We start from the raw sequence: 23464 nt of genomic DNA, 5'->3' as shown, positions 1-23464 counted from the left end.
AAGGACCCGGCATCCTAGAGGCCAAGGCTACACTTGTGCCAAGCGGAAGTTCCCTGTGTCGCGTGGCTGTGGATCTGTAAGGTCTCACACTCTTTGGCAGCCTCTGCTCTCCTACATCTTGTTTGAATGCTACCCAGAAGTCCAGAGAAGCCTCTCTACTTGTTACCCAGTGGTGGCCCTGTGAGAAAGCTTGCAACAGCAGAAACTTGAGGCCTGCAGGCTGTTGGTTCAGTGGTGGTGCGGTGGAGAGTGGGCATGGGAAGGGTTAGCAGCATGGCCTCCTCACTTGGTTTGGGGAAGAAGGTGTCCTAGACCAGGTGTGATGCCAGTACCTTCCTGAACTGTCCCCTCTAGGTGATTTCTTTCCTGACTTAAACCTTTCATTTCATACAAATATTCCGAGATAAAATGGCTTGTTGTCAAAGTTTTAGTCAGTACTGATATTTAATGACTTTGTTTTACTTTTGATAAGAGGAGATAGAAAGTAAGAAGTTTCCTTACAGGAGGAGACTGGGCTTTCCCAGTCTATTCAGTGAAGAACCCACCCTCAGTGCAGGAGATGCAGATGACAATAGTTAGATCCCTGGGTGGGGAAGACGCCCTGGAGGAGGAAATGGCAACTCACTGTCTTGCTTGAAGAATCCCATAAGTCGAGGAGCCTAGCAGGCTATAGTCCATGGGGTCACAGAAAAGTCCGAGGCGACTGAGCACAAAGCATAGATAGGGACAAGTCAAGGTGTTGGGTGGATTAGGGCAGAGGGAGCAGATGAGATGATGTGTGGATAATTCTGAAGACACATTCTTTTGACTTCTGCATTTGTTGCTGGGAACTGGCCAAGTTTATCCCCTTTTTAGAAAAAAGTAAGCAGAAACCATGGAGATCTGCATGGTCAGTTACTACATCTGGAGTCGTTACTCAAGTCCACCAAACATCTGAATTTTTGTGTTTTAAAAAAAATGGTGACACGTCATCCCTTTGACACATGCTGTTTCGGTAAGTTACTTTTGCAAAGAACACTTGCGTCTCTAGGGAAAATGAGGTTTATTGCAGGCATCTGGGTCATAAGGAAAAGACCATGTCTTCTTCCCTCAGGACTGGTCACATGATAAGTTGCTCTCTTTTGGAGACTCTATTCTTTTCTGTCCAGTGGCTTTATAATCATATTTTGAGCTTGAGCTTGTCTCTTAATGGATGCCCCACTTATGTAGCCCTCTAAGATCTTACATCTCATAGCATATGAGCTAATTTCAAATTTTTGAACGGGGATCAGTTTTGCCCAGTTAATTTTTTGGAGCTGTCCTGGGAAGCCTATGATTTGACCTTCTGGGGTCTTTTTAGAGAAGCAGATTCTGTCAATGGGGCAGCTTCCCTCCAGAGGTAACTTGGCATCTTTGGTAAGCTGTTTAGAATTTGATTTGATTCCTCATCTATGAAATGAGTGTGATAAAGTTCTGCTTCACAAGGTTAATTCTAAAGATCAACTGTGTAGCTTTTGAAAGCATTAAAAAAAATGTACACATCAGGAATATTATTGCTGAATTATTCTCAATACTCTAACTTTTCCCAGGACAGTTCACTTAACCAGAATTGTCATACTGAACTTTTTGCTTTAATTTGCACTTTCCTTTTTTGCTGTGTATTAAATTAAAATGTAAGTTCCTTGATTATGGAGGTCTTGTCTCATTTTGTCTCTTTACTTGGGTTTAGCAAAGGGATTGACCTACTCTAGGCAGGTAATAAAAATTTGAATGAGTATAAGAAGGAGTAGGGTGTAGTGATTACATCCATAGACTTTGAAACTAGACTGTCTCGGTCAGAGTCCTGGTTCTGTCATTTAATAGCTGTGTGATCTTGGGCAAGTTATTTAATGTCATAGAGCCTCAGTTTTTTCTTTTCCTTCTGCAAACTGGGCATGCTGCTGCTGCTAAGTTGCTTCAGTCGTGTCCGACTCTGTGCAACCCCATAGACGGCAGCCCACCAGTCTCCCCTGTCCCTGGGATTCTCCAGGCAAGAACACTGGAGTGGGTTGCCATTTCCTTCTCCAATGCAGGAAAGTGAAAGTGAAGTCTCTCAGTCGTGTTCGACTCTTCGCAACCCCATGGACTGCAGCCTACCAGGCTCCTCCGTCCATGGGATTTTCCAGGCAAGAGTACTGGAGTAGGTTGCCATTGCCTTCTCCAGCAAACTGGGCATATTAATACATAATTCAAGAATTATGAGGTTTGAATGTGTTAGTATATGTAACATTCTTAAGAGTGTTTGTTGTAAAGCACAGTGACCGTTTATGATGATACAGGGGACAGAGGAGCCTGGCAGCTACAGTCCTTGGGGTCGCAAAGAGTTGGACATGACTGAGGGACTAATACTTTTATTTTCAGTCTCAGATGTTGGTGAATTAATCTGGAAATACTGCTAGAAAGCATCTTTGAAGCTGAGTTGTAAGTGGTTTGGGAAAAGAATGTTTGCTTTAATACATGTGCAGTATAATTTCTTAATTTGAGAAATAGTATTTTGGAATAAGTTTAAGATATTTATAAAGATATCTCAGATTATGTTAATTTTAAGAAATACAAAGAATACCTGTCTTAAAAAAGGGCTTAAAGGGTACTGAACTCTTGTTAGGCCCAGGTGACTGTTTTAAACAACTTTTTGTAGTTTGGGTGGATATAAATTTCTAAATCATCTGTTACTCTTAATATGGAAAATCATCTCATGTAGAGCAAGGAACAGTTATTTGTTAATATTCCTCAAAGACCAAACTGACTTTAGCTTATTTGAATACTTGTAGGTAAAAGCCCCAATATATCACCATAGCTAAAATATTTGAAGACAGGATAATGTTTACACTTTTCCCCCTTAAAATGTACCTGTGTACTTTCTGAACAACTCTTGATCTTATAACCAAGCAGTGAAGCTAAACTTTAGCTTCATGGAGCAGAGAGCTAAATTGAAGGTGTGATATCCGCAGCCCAGGTCCTCACACAGTTGCCCCTGAGCTGCATCCCGTTTCCCATTTAGTGCACACATTTAAAAACTATTTATTGATTTTTCTCTTCCTCTGTATCATACATAATACATTACTTTAAATGCTTACCGTGCACTGGGCCTCGCCTAGGAAACTTCTGTCCCCTTAGCCAGTTCTTCTCAAATCCCTCTCATACCTGCCTTTCAAGTTGCTATTAACTTGGTAGTTCCTGCTTATGAGTGGCTCACAGAGTAGGCTGTTCTGCCTCCTCCTCCAAGAGACTGAGGACTTTAGTGGTGGGACGGGGGAACCTGGAGGAAGGAAAGAAATGGTGAGCAGGAGAAGGGGAGGGAGGTGTAATCCACTAAGTTATGCAGAAGCCATTTTCCATAGGCAGAAAAGTAGCATCACAGATGGTAATCAAATCCCTAGAGCTCCAGTTGTGCCATTTTCTGGATTAATAGAGTTCTTTTCGCCAGTTGGAAAACTCTAAGCACCATGTATTTGTGGCATTGTTGCTATGGGAGAATGTGTCCTGAGTTCCCAATAACATGTTTCAAACCCAAGTAAAATCTTCGAATAAGTTGGGGATGATGTTCTTTGGTGCCTTTTAGGATCTCTGTTAGCTGAGACGTCAAAGAGATGTTTTTTCTGCTGCCTTTAGTTTTGTCTTTCTCTAGTACAGTGCACTTCTCAAGGCACACGGGAGCGCTGCATACCCTGATGTGTCTTTCCACAGGTCCTGAACACGTGCCTGACCTACATTAGGGAGCAGGCACTAGCCAAAATTGGTCATTCCTTTGGAAGATTTAGAAATGTGGAAATTGATATATGTTGTGTCTCTAGTTGAATCAGATTAGAACTGTAAAATGTAATTAACTTAAAATGGGAAATGCTTTAATAGCATGCTGCTGTAAAAGTGAAGCTGTGTAGAAAATTAATGGAATCCACACTAGCAAGAATTTTTCAAGTTTGGGTGGTTTGGCTGTAGAGATCTGGTTTATCTCTGAATGCTAATGTCTCTCAGATATCATCCATATATTTTGAAAAAAATAGTAAGAATTATTTATTGTTGATGAGCAGCATAAAATCGAAGTCCTACCTAGAACAAGATTTGGATAATTCAGAAAGGCATTAAAAATATATAAATGTAGAATGTCTTAAAATTTTAATTATTCAAAAAATCTTAATATGTATTTTAATAAACAGTTGTGAAGATCTTTGCTGAGTATATATAAGCCTAGAATAAAATGAATATAAGAATTCCTACTCTGAGGGAGCTTGCAATATACTTTGGATGGATTCTGAAACAATGTTTTCAGTATCATATTTAGGAAGCCATGGTGTGGTTCTCTTTCTTGAGGTGTAAAACTTCACAAAAATTTGTTATTGAGTAATTAAGATTTGGTTTGAGTAGGAAAAGGTGAGTTGGGAACTGAAAGTTGAAAGGAACTTTGTCTATTTATAGGTGGTATAGAAACATGTAACTCGATCAACTTATTCTATAATTAATGTTTAGACTAGAGTTACTAAGTGAGTGTCTTTTCATTTCTTTCTGGTCCAAATAATGCTGTCAAAGCTATGGTCCATCATCTGATAGAAGTTACTTAGATCAAAGTAGAAGTGAGTTTGTATGGTGTCTTTTTTTTTTTTTTTAAAGTAAATCATTGATTGTTAAAATGGGGATATATATGCTTTAATATCTCCAGGCTAAAATGTTTTACATTATACCATTTTTGAATCATTTTGGAATATAGTGTACTTACATAATGTCATCAGACTGGATGTATTTAGGTAAATGTGTAAGTGTATTAATCCTTCACTGTTAGTTGCTCAGTCACGTCTGACTCTTTGCGACCCCATAGACTATAGCCTGACGGGCTCCTCTGTCCGTGGAATTTTCCAGGCAGGAATGGGTAGCCAGCCATTCCCTTATCCAGGGGATCTTTCCTGACCCAGGGATTGAACCTGGGTCCCCTGCGTTGCAGGCAGACTCTTTACTGTCTGAACCATCAGGGAAGCCCTATTAATCCTTTGCTCCTCATTTTTTAGAAAAATGTTTATATACTTAAGAATCAATAGTGGCCTGGCAGATTATATAATAAGTGAAGCAGATGATTGAAAAACGCAGGTAGAAAAATGTATGTTTAATTAGAAAATGTTAGCTAGAATTTTAAAAATACTGAGTAAGCCCCCTCAAAATCTGATCTGCAGTTTGGATCTGACCCGGGTACCACTGTACGTGACCCCTATCCTGAAGGTCAAGGTGGTGGTTTCAGTTGTCTGTTGCTATGTAACATACTACCCAAAACTTAGTGACTTATCAGTTTTCTCTCTTGATTCTGGAGGATCACAATCAAGTTCTTTCTTGGGATCCATCAAGCAAGGTAGGCTGAGGCATGGCGGTCATCAGAGGCTTCTTTGTGCACAGCTTGACCTGCACTGCTGGGTCACCTTTCTCCTTTTGCAGCTTCTCTGAATGGCTGGCTTGGGCTTCCTCACAGCATGGCAGAATCAGAGCAGACTTCCCACACTCTTGTTGGCTTACCCCAGAATGAGCATTCTAAGACTTCTTGGGTAGAACCTACCAGGCTTCTTAGGGCCTAGCCTCAGAAGTTACTCAATGCCGCTTGCCCATATTCTGTGGGCTAATGAATCATAGCCCATCTCGAATTTAAGAGCATGGAGGAACAGGCTTCACCTCCTCTCAGTGAAGGAGAGGCTTACTCAGCTGGGTAACAAGGTCATCTTTGGCAATAAGCTACTCAGTTATCATTCCAGTCTCTCTGCATCTCCTACCTGCCTTTTCTGGCCGTAGGCCAACTGCTCTTGTAGACAAAAACCTCTGTTCCCTGGAGCTTGACTTCAACTTTTTCCACTAGTACGTGCACATCCTCTGTACACTTATCGCTCTGGCCTTGCTTTATTAGATAAATTTATGTTGGAAAAATTTTTCTATTCATCAAGAGCATAAATGCCTTAAGCTTAGGCCTAATTTTTCTTTATCCTAAGCACTAGATGGATTCACTACCCGGTATATCCTAGGAATTTAACTGTATTTGTGCATCGATTGATATTTTATATTTTGGAAAGACTGAGTATTATGTTTGTAAAAAATTTAATATAGAGACTTTTCTCCTTTCCACCAAAAAAAAGATTCTCAAAAATGTTTTTCACAAAAGGTTCTAAATTTGATTTTAGGTACAAGTGGATTTGAATTTGGAAAGAATAATCCTAAGAAATGAGATCTTCTTCCTTGTGAAGAACATGTTCCCTCTATTTGATAGCAGCAGAGTTGCCAAAGGCTCTTGTTTGTTTATATCCAGTGATATTTACTCTAAGGGACTATTGGATACAGATGTAGTATTTTGGAGTACATAATATTTTTGAGATCACATAGTACATATGGAAAACATCCCAGAAGCTGTATAAAAATTAATTGCCAGTATTTGAGTTGCTTGCTTTTTCTCCTCCCAGAACATTAATTAAATTTAGCAGTCGTCCAGAAATTCTTATCACTGCTTGTCAGAATACCTAAATAGCATCACTGTAGAATTTCCTTTCTTTCTTGTTCAGAAACGTTGCTTTACTATACCAATTATTATACCGTATTTGCCTCTCGCCACACTTCCTTCAGAGTGTTAGTCGCTCAGTTATGTCCGACTCTTTGCGATCCCGTGGACTATAGCTACCAGGCTCCTCTGTCCAGGGATTGAACCTGAGTCTCCTGCATTGCAGGCAGATTCTTTACTGTCTGAGCTACCAAGGAAGCATTTCTTTAAAAATACTTTGTATCCTCAGCTTAGAGCTGCCACTGTTTTGTGAGAACTTGCTGCATAAATTTTAGTTATTTGTCTATAGCAATGATGGTAATGTTTTATCAGCTCACGTAGTTCCTAAGATTTTAGGGTCATTGGAGAAATACATCATTTTTTCCTGTCCCAGTACCTGGAGATGGAAATGGCAACCCACTCCAGTAATCTTGCCTGGGAAATCCCATAGACAGAGGAGCCTGGCTAGTCAGGAGTCCTCAGGCTACAGTCGATGGGGTTGCAAAGAATCAGATATGACTTAGTGGCTGAGCACGCATGCATACTGTCGATTGGAATCATATCATCTCCGTTTTGCAGGCAAAGAAATTTGAGCTTAGTTGGTCGCCTGAATCTTGGAAGCCACGGCCAGGCTATGTGTCCTTAAAATGAAAGGCTTATTCTAATAGGTTTTTTACACATTTCAGGAAAAACCATTACTTTGTTAATTTGCTTAAAACAAAATTCCTTCAATAAATAAGTCAAAGTGATAGATTTCTTTTTCCCAAATTGTGTGGAATATTATCACTAGGTGTTCTGTTAAGAAAGAAGAAAGCATTCTGTGGTCTAATACTTAGGTGTAAGTCAAGTTTATGCAAGATGCCTTATAGCATAGCATATATTTTAGTTAGTATTGTGAATTTCCAAAAACAAAAAACCTGATATCAAAAATCATATTCTAAATTTATTGCACCAAGGACACTTCAAAAAAAAAAAAAAAAAAAAAAGCTGCTTGTTACCAATGTTCCAGGGAACACAATTTGTAAAATCTCCAAATATTATTGTTTCTTTATAAGTGGAAACATGTTGAAAAATTGTATAGAGTTAGGAACATATTTTGGGCTTTATTTGTTGTGGTGGTAGTATTGGTATTAGTAGTAGTATAATGGATTTTTAATACTTACCCTTCTGTGGGCACTGTTTTATCAATAAAAGTATGCCGTTTTAAAGCTTCTCTTGGTGAACATATTTCCACAGTAAGAATGTTTATTGCTTTTTTAATACCCAAGCTTTATAGCATGCACATCTTTTAATACAATATTTTTAGCTCATGTTTTTATAGGGAAAATTTATATGTATGCCTCCAAACCCAATAATGACATATTAAACCCAAATGTGGGGGAAATAGCTCGAGTTACATTTTTAGTATGACATGGATATCTTGAAAACCACACTCATTGTCAGCCAAGAGGTCATATGCCATGTCACCAACTAGAAACAGCACTTAGTCTCACTAATGGTTTGGTCTTCAGTAAACAGCATTTTCAGCATTTTACATTCACCATGATAGTCTGTTAGTTACGTATGGGAATTTTGCTGTGTGTGGATTGCAGGTCTGGGGTAGATGTGTTACACATTTTCTCTATTTGAAAGAAGAGGACAATGTTAGTGTTTGGTTTTTTTTAAAGGTAAGGATTGCTGCCACTACTTTAGAGAGGTTCGCAACTAAGCACGCAGGTGACATCACTCCTAATTTACACAAGGAGAAATAGAGGCAGGGAGCAACAAACCTCACTTGAGGGCCTAGAGCCAAGTATGGCAGGACTAGGATTTGAAGCCAAGCAATCTGCTGTCAGGGTCTTCCCCTTGCTGTTCATAGAAATGATTAGTTTCCAACTTTTGTAAACTAAATATGGCTTCTGGAAGTATATGCAAAGCAAGTTAAATTACAACAGAACGTTTGGTTGTCTGGTGGTGTGTGTGTTTATAATAAAACTCTTGTCCTCTTTGGAGTTAAGAGAAGCGTATGTGAATCTGAATTCTCAGCAATTCACTTGGTAGTAAAATAGGCACTTTGGAAGAGAACTTGAGCTACTTTCAAAACCCCGTGATACCATTTACTGCAATGAAGTAGTAAATAGCTTTAGTAAATTCTACCATTTAAGCAAGTAATTTTGTGTGGCCTTCCTTGAGGTGTCTCCTGGCCTCTTGTGGTCAGCTCTTCATGTAACTGGGACAAATTGTATCACAGAGGAAAAGAAAAACAAATATTTATTGAGTACACTCTGTGTTCAGAGCCCTTTAAAATGGACTTTGTTTAATCTTCATAAAGTGAGAATAACCATACACATCCTAAGACAGAGAAAGTTCACGTGAATACATGATATAACTGGTTTGAGATCGTACACCTTCCTTGTATATAGATCAGTTCTGATTGGAACCTTAGTCATTTTCATTCTACTAACTGATGTAGAATAAGGGTCATTATTGTTTTTTTCTCTTCCAAGCACATGTGTCTGAATGACACTGGAGACTCAATTCAAAGGGCAAGATGTCTTCTGTGGCAGACCCAGATCTGGATCTTTCAGAGCAGCAGTCTGAGCATACCATGGTGTGGTGGGGGCTGTGGGGGCCATGGTGAAGTGGAGGTTCCTGTAGGTAAAGTAGAGGAGAAAGCCCCAGGCTGGGGCCTCTCTTCTCTCTCCATCAGTAGGTCTTTGTAAACTGGAAACTGTCTTCAAGGCATTGAAAATCTCCCCTAACCAGCATGATACTCTAATATGATATGTATTTAAAATACTGCCATCATCACCACTGTCCTTGCCATTAGGTGGTTGTACTTTTCAATAAAGCTTTGATAATCAGATTTTCCTTAGTCCTAGCAAAATAGGACAGTAAGACAACTGTGAAGCTATATCATCTCTGTCTTCCCCAGCCATCTAGGTGGTCTCAATACCCTTTCTGTTGCCTGAGAACTTTCCTCTGAAACCCAAATGAGCTGTTCTCTTCAGCTGTGAAAGTGTGGACATGTCACAGTTGCTACCGAGCATCTCCTTTCACTTATTAAAGTCATCCAAACACTTCACAGGGATGCAGGGCCATTAAAATCTTGGCCTACCACACAGACCCAAAAGTCTCAAAATAAAATGACCTATTTGGTGTGTCAAAAGCGCTTTTGATTAAATTACTGAAAATATTTAAGAAGGTGGTGAGTGAGGATGGGCTGACTGAACAGCATATACTTAGAATTGTCTTCTAGCCATGGAGATTTTTCACAGCAAATATCAATAGATTTTCTTAGTTTATAACTACTTACCAAGTGATCAACTCCACCACAGCTCTTTCTGGAGCTTCCTCACTTTTAGGCAAAGTAATTTGAAACTGGTCTGAAAGCCAGATGTTGGGGATTACCTTATTCTTGGTCCTAAACCTAGACCTGTCTTATAAATAGTTGAATTGCAGGCCAAGCTGTCCCTGTATGACATGTTCCCGTAAATGTCCTGCTGCCACAAACTGCTAATCTTGACCAAAATAGAATTCTCTGTCCGCCCAGAGCTGTCCTGCTTTCCTAGGATGCCATCCCTCTGCTGCTTTGCCACACAGGAAGGCGTGTAGACATCACCCAGAGAAATCTACTTGTCTCCCAAGATTCTCTGCCTTTTTCAGCTACTTGACTTGATATCCTTTCTCTGGACCCAGGCACATGGTTTGCATGGAGCGATCTTCCCAAGCAGCCAAGTCTGCAGTCCCAGTGCAGGAAGGACAAGGAGTGGGGAAGGAAAATATGAACGCTGTGCTGCCGGGTTGCCCACGGATGATGGGATGGTCTTGATAAAGGAGCCTGCTCAGGCAGGCTTAGCTCCACGGACAGTCTGTCTCTTTGGGGAGAAGGAAGGATGGGAGGATATGTTTTGCAAAAAATTAAACGTTTCACAACGTAAACGTTTAACAAAGAAAGCCCAGGCTGCCCAATCGTCACCTCAGGCCAGCGGTTCCAGAGATCTCAGTCAAGGGAACAGTGTGGTCCCTGGGCTTCAGGGTCAAGAACAGAAAAATAGGCCTGGGCCTGGAGGAGGAGGAGGAGAGCAGTGATGGAAGTAAGGGACAATTGGACAGTTGCTCCAGTCACCTTACAGAGGTGTTGGCAATGTCAGTACGGAGGCAGCCTGGGGAGGCAAGGTGGCCTATTGTTGTTCAGTTGCTAAGTCAGGTCTGACTCTTTGTGACCCCATGAACTGCAGCATGCCAGGCTTCCCTGTCCTTCACTATCTCCCGGAGTTTGCTCAAACTCATGTCTATTGAGTCAGTGATGCCATCCAACCATTTCATCCTTTGTCACCCCCTTTTCCTCTTGCCCTCAATTTTCCCCAGCATCAGGGTCTTTTCCAATGAGTCAAGAGCCCAGAAGGCACTGTGGGCTGACCAGGAGTGGAGCACAGTCACTAGCGCTCTTGGACGTGGGGAGGTGTGTATGCAGTCTCTCAGCAGCCTTTTGGGAACCAGAGACCATCTCCTTGCACCGTTGTGATGGGATAGTTCACATCCCCTCAATTATGCTTCCTGGGGAGGTGTCCAGGGAAGCACCTCTTCAGGCATACCTTTTATTTTTTAATAGTCCTGAAATTTTAAAACATCTCTAATAAACATGTGTTCTGTGAAACCTTGGCCAGTGAATTTTAAAGCTTGGGGGAGAATTGGCCTTTAGATTTCCACCTGAAATGCTGATAATCCAAGTATTTTGAAGACATGCTCGAAAGAATGAATTTCATTAGGAAGAACTAGCTTCCTAAGCAAAATGTGCAAGTGGACAAAATTCATTGCAGGTTAGATCGATCTTTCCATGGAGATGGCTGAAACAAAGGGTCTGCCCAACTCAGTGTCTTCTCCTCCCTCTCCCCACCCCATCCTTGCCATCTTGCTCTTCAAGAGGAGTTCCTCAGGGTTCTAAGGGCCCCATGTTGAAAAGGTGTGGTGGAAGACTGTCATCCTTTATTGAGGACTGAGTTAGGGAAAGTTTTGGTGTATTTGTGTTCCAGGTGACCATTTCTGGGTTAGTCACTCCTTCATCCCTGCCTCACAGACCTGCTGCTCCTTCCCCCGTCTCACTGTTATTAATGAACTAAATTAAGAATTGGAACAACCAGTTAAATTGGGAGGATTTTGTGCACTGCTATAACATGCCCTATGTTGCTCATCAAAGAACATCTTAAATTGAGCCCCCATCTATAAATGACCAAGATATAATGCACAGTTACACTGTGTTTTCGTGTACCGCTAGCATCTTTTTTAATCACTCAAGTAGTTCGTATTGCAAAAATGATGAACTATAGATTCCAGAATTATACTTGTGAGTAATGTAAACATCTTATTATATTGAATTGTCATTATAATTAGAACACAAATATTTTTATACTCAGACAATTTTATATGTTGTATGCAATGACAGATGATTTGAGCTGAGGTTAAAATCTACCACTTTTGCTAAATCCATGTGATATATTGAAGAGTTTTCCATTTTAAGTATAGCATTTACAGTAATATATCTGATAAGCATGTATTCAGTTCAGCTGTGATTTTATGCATTTTTACATTGCACGTATGCTGCTGCTGCTGCTGAGTCGCTACAGTCGTGTCTGACTCTGTGAGACCCCATATACGGCAGCCCACCAGGCTCCCCCGCCCCTGGGATTCTCCAGGCAAGAACACTGGAGTGGGTTGCCATTTCCTTCTTCAGTGCATGAAAAGTGAAAGTGAAGTCGCTCAGTTGTGTCCGACCCTCAGCGACCCATGGACTGCAGCCTTCCAGGCTCCTCCATCCATGGGATTTTTCAGGCAAGAGTACTGGAGTGGGTTGCCATTGCCTTCTCCACATTACATGTATAGGAAGGTAATATTAGTACTATATGAATGAGCCATTTGGTTAATTTTTACTTAAAATGTCCATATAAATAATTCCATATATACATATGGGTTTACATGGGCAGGAAATTTGTATTGGTTTTGTGATTAATAAAATGTTATTAATTTAACTCTTTAGCCAAAGCAATCTGGTATGTTTGCTTGTTATTAGCATTAGACTAATAATTTAAATTTATATAATTCTTTTAAAAACAAATTAACTAGCTCCCTTTTAAAATTGAATGGCAACTTGACTTAAATGGTCAAACCTGTGTAGTTTCAGAATTCAAAATGAAAATTTGAAGGCTGGGATGACAGGAGTGAGAAAGGTAGAGAAATACTTGTTTTTCCAACGATGCTGTTTTCTCAGGTCCTCATGAAAAGCAAATGGAAAAAATGTATGCTTTTTCCAAGCGATGAGAAAGAGAAACAGAAAAAGATTTATGTACATTCACACTTGCAATGATTTTTGAAGTTAATCCAAAAGGACATCTTAATGCAAAATAATATGTAAGTGGGTTATCATTCCTATATCTTTCATGGAAAGTACTCTGGTGACATTTTCAAATGCAAAAACAATAGCTGCACCTCTGTCCTTCCTGGGGGGTGGGAGGGAGGGGGCTGGAGGTAGGATGGGGTGGGGAGTTCCCATCTACATCTGAGAGGAGAATTATTGCCTTTCACTGTCAGGTTTCTCCTAGTCTTTCGTGCTAGAGATTGATAAATTTGTTCTTAAGATGCTGATGAGGCCTCAGAGCCATCATTAGTGATAACAAACTATTAATTCCTCTAGAAATTTAAAATTAGCCCCCTTGGTTGTGTTTGTTCAATAAATTCCAGACAAAGAAGAGTAACAGCAAAAACATTTTTGGATGTTGAAAAATTAACTTAGAATCTTCCTCTTCTTGACCTTGTGACATTGAGATCCTTAAGAGAGATAGGAAGAAAATCAAGATTTTTATATTAGACAGTACTCAGATGGAGCATACTTAGAATCAGTTTACTGAATCTCTGGAATTATTGTCACTAGTAGCAGCCACCCACTCCAGTACTCTTGCCTGGCAAACCCCATGGACGGAGGAGCCTGGTAGGCTGCAGTCCATGGGGTCGCTAGGAGTCGGACATGACTGAGCAACTTCACTTTCACTTTTCACTTTCATGCATTGGAGAAGGAAATGGCAACCCACTCCAGTGTTCTTGCCTGGAGAATCCCAGGGGCGGGGAGCCTGGTGGGCTGCCGTCTATGGGGTCGCACAGAGTCGGACACGACTGCAGTGACCTAGCAGCAGCAGTAGCAGTAGCAGCTCAATTGGTTTTCATTACCCAGTGTAGCAGCTGCCAGTGTTGAGACATCTTTAAAAACAAACACCAAAAAAACTGTACTATGTTAACTCTGCTGTGATGTTTGTTGAACAGAAACTGTATTCTCTCCTCTGCTGGGTACACTGTACTATTCAGAGATAAACCCCTGTAAGGGGTTTTCAAGCTTCTGCTGAGGACACTGAGCTGTGTCACGTGTTGCAATCACTAGAGAAAGTTACAGTCGCTTTAACATAGGTTAAAACAAACAAATGCACCAATAACTGTAACCCTGCTCCGAATGTCTGCAGAGGAAGGACATCCTCTTTTTGACTAAGAATGGGAGAGCACTTCTTAGTCAAAGTGCTTAGTGAGGAGAGCACTCTGCTCCCTCCCTTCGAGGAGACAAGGGAACTCTGGGTAAGCCTCTGGCACTTGTCAACTTCTCTAACAAGGTTTCATCTTGGAGTGATTGGGTAGGATTCGGCTTTAGGGGAAGAAGGGAGATGTATTTTAAGGAGAGGGAGGTTCAGATGGGGGTTGATTCTATGAGGATTCTCATTTCTTTTAGAGGACAGGCCACTTGAGGAGAGGTGGAAGGAAAGGCAGGAAGGGGAGGTTGAGGTCACTCTGTGGCAAGCTTTAAAGATCAGCCTTGACTGAGGAGTTGGGAGTTCTTTCAGCTGCATGTAATCTGCCCCCTTTTTTAGGATAGCTAACAGCTCCATCACAGACCCTTGGCTTGGGTCCCCTGATTTGGGACTGGGGTGATGGAAAAGTGCTGTGGGGAGAAGAGGGAGCTCTGGCTTAGGAGACAGCATGGTTTCATGCGTTGGACCCAAGGCTTGCTAGTTATGTGACCTTGGGCAAGTTACTGAACCTTTCTGTGTTTCAGTGGTGGTATGAGGATTAAATGTGGTAAACCATGTAAAGCACACAGGAGCATTGCAAATAACTGGAAAAAAAAAAAGTTTGGTTGCTATTGAACCTCTTATGCCATCTTAGACTGTCTCCTTCCCTTTCTGTCCCATTAGGAGCTTAGCTCTGACTCTTGGTGACCCCATGGTCTATAGACCGCCAGGCTCCTCTGTCCAAGGGATTCTCCAGGCAAGAACACTGGAGTGGGTTGCCATGCCCTCCTCCAGGGGATCTTCCCAACCCAGGGATTGAACCCAGGTCTCCCACATTGCAGGCGGATTCTTTACCACTGGGCCACAAGGGAGGCCCGTGAATGAATCCAGAGATAGACAAAGTGCAATGAAGAGATGGGGAGATGGTCAACAGAGGTAAGTTGTAGGGAAGAGGAAAGTATGGGCTTTTGCATGAAATATGAGTAATTACCTGTAGGTTTATTTCCTATAGTGAAGTCTGACTTCTTCAAACGAAGGTTCTTGCCCATCTCTTTCCCATATTCAGAAAAGAGAAGGAAAGAAACAGTCTTAGGCTCTAGCTGCTTTGGTAGGCTTTGAGCCTGGGCTTGAGTGTCCCCATAAGTCCTACTTGGTCCCTGAGGAGGGGAAGGAAGTAACTGCTTATCAGCCCCAGGCAGTCAAAAACCACTTTGTGGGATAAGGTTCAGCTACTTATCTTCTCTGGGGGCTCAGTGGTAAATAATTCACCTACAATGCAGGAGACTCAGGTTTGATTCTTGGGTCGGAAAGATCTCTTGGAGTTGGAAATGCCTACCCAGTCCAGTGTTCTTGCCTGCGAAATCTCCTGGTCAGAGGAAGCTGGTGGGCTACAGTCCATGGGGTCACAAAGAGTTGGACATGACTTAACAACATTAAGTCATGTGACTAAACAATAGCAACAGGCTCTGTCAGTAGGTTTTCAGACCCCTAGTATTTTCAGAACTAACATTTGTATTGTCTATCGTTTGCAGTAACTTGGACAGTTGGAAACTGTGGTTGTTTGCAGCTCTGAGACCCATGAACCAGAATGGCGAGTCCTAAAGATACAATGTGTAGAAGCCAGGCTCTGACAAGAGCAGGGAATACCTGCCCAGCGCCTGCAGCTGATAGTCCTGAAGTGATGAGTCTCTGTGCTTACAAAGAATAGTTTTTTAGGGAGACAACTTAGTGAAAGTTGACATGGTAACTGCCTTGACTTCTGAGAGAAATGTAAATCTGGAGAAAGCCACAAGTCTGTATAAATACTTCTGTGGTTGCAATTCTGAGGATTGTGGAAACTCTCAGCCCGTTTCCAGGTGTTTGGTTTTCTTAATATCCTAGGAAAGAGACTCAGCTTGGAAGACACTTGGCTCCCTGTGAGGAGCCAAGGGAACTCTGGGTAAGCCTTTGGCACTTGTCAACTTACCTAACAGGGAACCTTTGGCCTGGCATCTTATTGGCAGAGAAGCTACTGTCATTGGCCAGATTTGGAGATGGGGTGGGCTTTCTAGGGCTCCCTAATAGTCATACATGGAGTGCTCAGGGAGCCTCATGTGAATGGCTGAGAAGATATAAGCTCACTAGGACATGAACAAGCCAGCCTGCAGAGGGCAAGTGTAAATGACAGAGCCAACCACTAGTAGTGGGGTTGGCTCTAGTGGGAGTTAGTATTTCAGTTTGTGCTTGTACTTAGTATACAAATGGACAGTCCTGCTGGGGAAGATTCATTATCTCAAGAGGTGACTTAAAGAAGTACTGAGTTGCATTCTCAGAGGCTGCATTGCTCCACAGGAGAGTTAGTTATTAGAGCTTTTTGCAAAAATATATTAATTTTTCTTTAGCACAGACTTTTTTTTTTTTTTTTTTTTTAACAGTGAGCCAACTTGTTTCTTGATTTTGAAAGTTGTTGCCAACAAACTGGATTATTGAGTAAAGATGTTTCCTTGGTTTCCTAGGAGAGGGATTGAGCAGGGCAGAGCATGACACAGAAGGAAAACATCCAGGCTTCTCAATTTTGGGGTGTTATTATTTTTGAGGAACTCTAGTATCTGCTCTGTTAATCTTTGAATGTAGGTCAGGAAGGAATAAGAGGAGGTGAGAAGGAAAAAAGCAACTTTGTATTTTTGAATATGGTAGAACGGTATCAAATGATCACCAGCATGATTAGCACAGTTTATGGTTGCGTTTAAGTATGGTCTTTGAGAAGGCTGAGCTTTTTCAACAGTATTTATTATAAATAAAAAAATAATAGTACCCTGTATTTGCCTAGTGCTGTTCTGCTGCTTTACAATATCCTATATGTGAATTTTAACTCCTCTATACTTCACAATACTGTGAGGATAGGTATAATTTTGTCTCGGTTATGTGATGGAAGAAACTGAGGCTCAGAAACATGCTCAAGATGACATGCTAGGAAGGTGTTAGAACAGAGCTGGGTTCAAAATCCTGGCAGCCTGGTTTCCAGAGTTTGTTCCCTTAGTGGCTGCCCTATGTCCACTGTCCACATCCTGAGCTAGAGGCAGGAATGGAGACTTTCTCTAGTTCCTTGCATATTGGATTTGCCCAGTTTACTTTGAAAGTAACCATTCCATTTCTCTAAGACAATAAAGCACCTTACTTAATACTAGAAAATCTTCATGCGTATATCCTCTACACTTCTAAGAAGTACTTTTTACAGACCTTAGTGAAAAATTCCTTGCAATAGTAGTTCCTGGCATTGGGAGGCTTTAGGTTGAATATTGGGGTGACATTTCTTGGCTTTCATGATTAACTTTTGCTGGAGTGAGACCAATCTATGTACTTCTGATACATGTTAAATGTGAATAGTCCCCAGAGGGCAGACCAGGACGAGGCATGTTGACTTCAGTGGGTATGTGAACCCTGATTTGGAGTTCCCCTTGGTGTGCTAAAGTCTCCATAATTCTTAAAGTAGGTGGACGTTTTGTGTGTGTTGCCTGTGGGTTAATGAAGCCTGCAAACTACCACAACATGCTAACATGCTCAATTATGAAATCCCCCAAATTTTACCAACAAAGTAGCATTCTCCTTAGAGGAAATTTGAAAAAATAATTAAGAGTGCAAAGAAGGAAATAAAGGTCACATCTACTACTACTCCAAAGCCAGCCACTATTGAAATCTACTTTCCCTCTATTTTTTTTTTTTCCTTAGACACACATTCCTAGACATGCTCTCTTAAAGCAACAGTGGTCATTAATGTGTTGTTATTCTCCAAGTTAAAATTTCACCAAGGTGTGGAACACAGGAGATTTTGCACATGCATTTTTTGCTGGAGAGACCACAGCTGTGTAACTATTTATAGCGTTTCTTAGCTATCTCATGCATCGTTTCCTGTCTTACTTCCTCCGTGTCACTGGCCGTGCTACTACTGGCCTGTCTGCTCTCCACTCGTGACATCTGAGTCATCACTGACAGCGCTGTCCCCAGGCTTCTTCATGGAGCCTGTTACTGAGCTTGGTTATTTTTCTTCTCCTTGAAATTTTTCAACTGCTGCCCCCCTCACCACCACCGCTGTCCAGTGTCTGTTTCTGGGCCTTGAGCTTCTTCTGTGTTGAATCCACACTTTAAAAAGTAATTTCTCTTAAGTGTTTTCTCAGTATCCTAATCTTAGCACGACTCCCCCCCATGGTGATACCATCTCTGTATTACTTTCTGGTTATCTCTACATTGGTTTCAGAGTCTCCATGCATCCTCTATCACCTCATCCACTTCATGCCAGGCAAAGACACATCTTCGTCCTTTCTTATTGCATTATTCAAGGTGAACTGGACTAGCCCTAGTGAAAATTGTGAAGTAAGCAAAGTCTTTGCCATTTCCATCCTCTATCCTCCATTATATATTTTTAACCACAAGGGTTCTTCTTTCCTCCTATTTGTTATTTGGAGTTCACACTTCCAGTCAGATGTGATAGGATCTGAAAGGATCACAAAATGTTTTATGTGATCAAATGTCTTTAATGAAATAAAGTTAGTGCAAGTAGATATAGTTGCTATTTTTAAAAAATTGCTTTTAGTTGGCTGATAAAAAGTTGCAACTCTGTATTGATACTCTCCACCCCAAATTAAAAAAAAAATTTTTTCCCCTAATATGTAAGTCTGGGAATAACTACTTAAAGCTGTAGCAGTGAAAAAGAGAAGTAGCAGGAGGAGGAGAGATAATAGGACAGCCAGTAAGAGATAGTAATATTAGCAAGCTGTGTCCTTTGATAAGAGTGTGTTATTATGAGTATGTTTTTCTTTGATAAAAATGTGTGCTAATTTAGGGAAAAAATACTTTCTATTTGTGTTTTATTGTTAGTCCCTTCTTCTTAGCTACAGATGAGAAGAATATTAACCATAATATTCTATGGTATTGTATCCGTCTTAGAATAATAAACGTGAAAGCACTGAGCCTGTTATTTTCTTTATCCTTGAATCTCAGCATCTAGTTAGTGCCTGGCATGCTCTGCATAGTCAGCAAATGATTGCTAATATTATATGACAGTGTTTAGGAACAGGATGGTCTTTTTTATATTTCTAGGGTTTTAGTTTATTTTTACCCAACAGAATGAAGAATTTGACTCTGTAACACCAGTATCAGATATCCATGTTTCAACAACTATAGAAAATGGTATCCAGTTGTTCACCAGGATATTTCATTTGCAACCCATGTTGGTGACAGCATGGAGTAGATTCCTCTCGTGCTGATACTTGGCTTTAAAGACCTCTTCTTTTGCTTTGGGGACTGAGCTAAAAATGAAGCTAGCCTGAAACTACATGAAATGTGCTTAAGTGGCCATGTCAGTATGCTGGCCTGGCAAAGAGAGCTTGTATGGGTGTTTTTATATTCCAATGTGTATGTTAGTCACTCAGTCATGCCCAACTCATTGTGACCCCATGGATTGTAGCCTGCCAGGCTCCTCTGTCCATTTGATTTCCCAGGCAAGAATAGTGGAGTTGGGTTGCAATTTGCTTCTCCAGGGTATGTTTCCAACCTACGGATCAAACCCGGTCTCCTGCATTGTAGGCAGATTCTTTACCATCTGAGCCACAAGGGAAGCCCTTATATTCTGAAGGTGGAGCTATCTTTTCTCTGTCCTGGTATGACTTCATACTCACAGACACTGATCTTGTCCTTTACTTGCTTCAGCCAAAATTTGGGTTGTAGAGAGATGTCTTTAAGAAAATTAAAGATACCAAGGGAACATTTCATAACAAGGTGGGCACAAGAAAGGACAGACATGCTATGGACCTAATAGAAACAGAAGATATTAAGAAGAGGTGGCAGGACTACAAAGAAGAACTGTACAAAAAAGATCTTCATGACCCAGATAATCATGCTGGTGTGATCACTCACCTAGAGCCAGACATCCTGGAATACAAAGTCAAGTGGGCCTTAGAAAGCATCACTATGAACAAACCTAGTGGAGGTGATGGAATTCCCTTTGAGCTATTTCAAATCCTGAAAGATGATGCTGTGTAAGTGCTGCACTCAGTAGGCCAGAAAATTTGGAAAAGTCAGCAGTGGCCACAGGACTGGAAAAGGTCAGTTTTTGTTCCAGTTTCAAACAAAGGCAATGCCAAAGAATGCTCAAACTACCACACAATTGTACACACTAGCATGGCACCCCACTCCAGTACTCTTGCCTGGAAAATCCCATGGACAGAGGAGCCTGGTAGGCTGCAGTCCATGGGGTTACTAGGAGTAGGACACGACTGAGCGACTTCACTTTCACTTTTCACTTTCATGCATTGTAGAAGGAAATGGCAACCCACTCCAGTGTTCTTGCCTGGAGAATCCCAGGGACGGAGGAGCCTGGTGGGCTGCCATCTGTAGGGTCGCACAGAGTTGGACATGACTGAAGTGACTTAGCAGCAGCAGCACACACTAGCAAAGTAATGCTCAAAATTCTCCAAGCCAGGCTTCAACAGTACATGAACCATGAACTTCCAGATTTTCAAGCTGGATTTAGAAAAGGCAGAGGAACCGGAGATCAAATTGCCAACATTCCCCTGGATCATCGAAAAATCAAGAGCGTTCCAGAAAAATATCTACTCCTGCTTTATTGACTATGCCAAAGCCTTTGACTGTGTGGAGCACTACAAGCTGTGGAAAATTCTTAAAGAGACCACCTTACCTGCCTCCTGAGAAATCTGTTTGCAGGTTAAAAAGCAACAGTTAAAACTGGACATGGAACAACAGACTGGTTCCAAATAGGGAAAGGATTACATCAAGGCTGTATATTGTCACCCTGCTAATTTAACTTATATGCGGAGTACATCATGAGAAATGCTGGGCTGCATGAAGCACAAGCTGGAATCAAGATTGCCAGGAAGAAATATCAATAACCTCAGATATGCAGATGACACCACCCTTATGGCAGAAAGCAAAGAAGAACTAAAGAGCCTCTTGGTGAAACTGAAAGAGAGTGAAAAAGTTGGCTTAAAATCAATAGTCAAAAAACTAAGGTCATGGCATCCGGTCCCATTACTTCATGGCAAATAGATGGGAAACAATGGAAACAGTGACAGACTATTTTTTTGTGCTCCAAAATCACTGCAGATGGTGACTGCAACCATGAAATTAAAAGATGCTTGCTCCTTGGAAGAAAAGTTATGACCAACCTAGGCAGCATATTAAAAAGCAGAGATGTTACTTGGCCAACAGAAGTCCATCTAGTCAAAGCTATGTTTTTTCCAGTAGTCATGTATGGATGTGAGAGGTGGACTATTAAGAAAGCTGAGTGCTGAAGAATTGATGCTTTTGAACTGTGGTGTTGGAGAAGACTCTTGAGAGTCCCTTGGACTGCAGGAGATCCAACCAGTCCATCCTAAAGGAAATCAGTCCTGAATATTCTTTGGAAGGACTGATGCTAAAACTGAAAACTCCAATACTTTGGCCACCTGATGCAAAGAACTGCCTCATTGGAAAAAATCCTGAAGCTGGGAAAGATTGAAGGCGGGAGGACAAGGGGACGACATGGGATGAGATGGTTTGGATGGCTTTACCGAATCGATGGACGTAAGTTTGAGTAGGCTCCTGGAGATGGACAGGGAAGCCTGGCATGCTGCAGTCCATGGGGTCACAAAGAGTCAGACGCGACTGAGTGACTGAACTGAACTGAGGGAGGGGTGATAGGACTTTTGTTCAGAAAGTATGATGGGGCTGAGGCAGTGTCTGCTTTCAAATACCGAATCTTTAAAATATTCTATGATTGTATAATTATGATGCATTTTATTTGTGCAATTGTCGGATTTTACATTGAATAGGTTAAAATCATTTCTACAGGAGAATACAGGTTTTTCACCAAAGTGGAAGGAGACTGAATGATAAGACAGTGGAGAAGAAATAATAAGTATATTATGTAGTTGTCTGAAATACGTAATACCAAAGGCAAGCCTTGAATGAGGAAGAGGAGATAATAGATTGCCTTTCTGTGGGCTTACTTACCATGCTCTTGGAAAACAATGTGAAATTCAGTGTTTTGTGTCTTTGGATTGTGCCACAGTGCTTGCCCTGCATCAGACAGCTTTTGACTAATATCCTGTAGATTTTAATTTGTTATTCATTTGACATTTGCTTTCATGTTGTATTTTAAGCCAATGTGATAATGAATTGTTTTATTATATGTATATTTATTATATATTTTAAAATAATTTTATTTATATTTGGCTATGCTGGGTCTTTGTTGGTTGGTGGGCTTTTCTCTAGTTGGGTCGAGCGGGGACCACTCTGTGGTTGTAGTGTGTGGGGTTTCTCATTGTGGTGGCTTCTCTTGTTGCAGAGCATGAGCTCTAGGGGAAGAGGGCTTCAGTAACTACAGTACATGGGCTCCATAATTGTGGCCCCCAGGCTCTAGGGCACAGGCTCAATAGTTGTGGTGCACAGGCTTAGTTGCTCTGTGGCATGTGGGATGTTCTTAAATCAGGAATCTAACCTGTGTCTCCTACATTGGCAGGGGGATTCTTTACCATTGAGCTGCCAGGGAAATCCTGAATTGTTTTATTTATTCTGTTTATAAAAGCAAACAATATTAATAGCTCACATAAAATGGAAATATATTTGTAATGGCATCATAGCATATGAGGTGCTATTTTCATTCTTCCTTGAGAGGCTAAGGATTGTATTTATACACTAGTTTCAGGTCTGGAGTGAGAATAAAGTAGATGGAGCTTGTATATAAGCAGTTGTTGGTTTCTTTAAATTTTCTACATTAGGATGTTTTCATTTTTAGAGGTTACCCGTATATATTAACAGTATTAAGAAATACATCTGAAGAAAACAACCCAAAGAAAACAAAACAGAAAATAGATTAAAAGAATACTTCTGAGTAAGAATTTTAGCTAAGGATCACTGGTTAGTGGATTATGAAAAGTAGACATTCTCCGTATCAGGGTCACTAGAGAATGAGACAAGTCAGGATTTTGGTTCTACTCAAATAGCTTGGTCAGGAAAGCAGTGACTTGGCTGAGCCTCAGTTATAGCAATTGCTGAAGCTCAGAAGGCAGAATGGCTCCTCAGTTATTTGACTGGAAATCTTCAGTTTCTCTGTACCATCCTTATCCATGCAGTTTTGGTCTTAGATTTCTTAGCTTCTCTAATCAAGACTTACTTTTGTAATTAGGGAAGAGTGAGTGAGTAAGTGACCTGACCCCAGGGCCTCCCTGGTGTCTCAGGGGTTAAGAATCTGCCTGCCAAGCAGAAGGTACGGGTTCATTTTCAGATTGGGAAGATCCTGTGGAGAAGGAAAGGGCAACCCACTGCAGTGTTCTTACCTGGGAAATCCCATGGACAGAGGAGTCTGGCAGGCTACAGTTCATGGGGTCACGGAGAGTCAAACACAACTGAATAACTGAGCCTGCGTGTACTCACGCACACAGAGTGA

The 23464-nt window shown here is 41.1% G+C and overlaps 1 protein-coding gene across 1 annotated transcript in view; it reads left to right on the top strand.

The window, feature by feature from the left end:
• ARHGAP18 (Rho GTPase activating protein 18) overlaps window positions 1-23464 on the top strand; it is a 136662-nt gene that overhangs the window by 5424 nt on the left and 107774 nt on the right. The window lies entirely within an intron of this gene.

This window comes from Oryx dammah, unplaced genomic scaffold, assembly GCF_014754425.2.
Source record: "Oryx dammah isolate SB20612 unplaced genomic scaffold, SCBI_Odam_1.1 HiC_scaffold_4, whole genome shotgun sequence".
Classification (NCBI taxonomy): domain Eukaryota; kingdom Metazoa; phylum Chordata; class Mammalia; order Artiodactyla; family Bovidae; genus Oryx; species Oryx dammah.
This window is presented reverse-complemented; position numbering and strand designations above follow the sequence as displayed.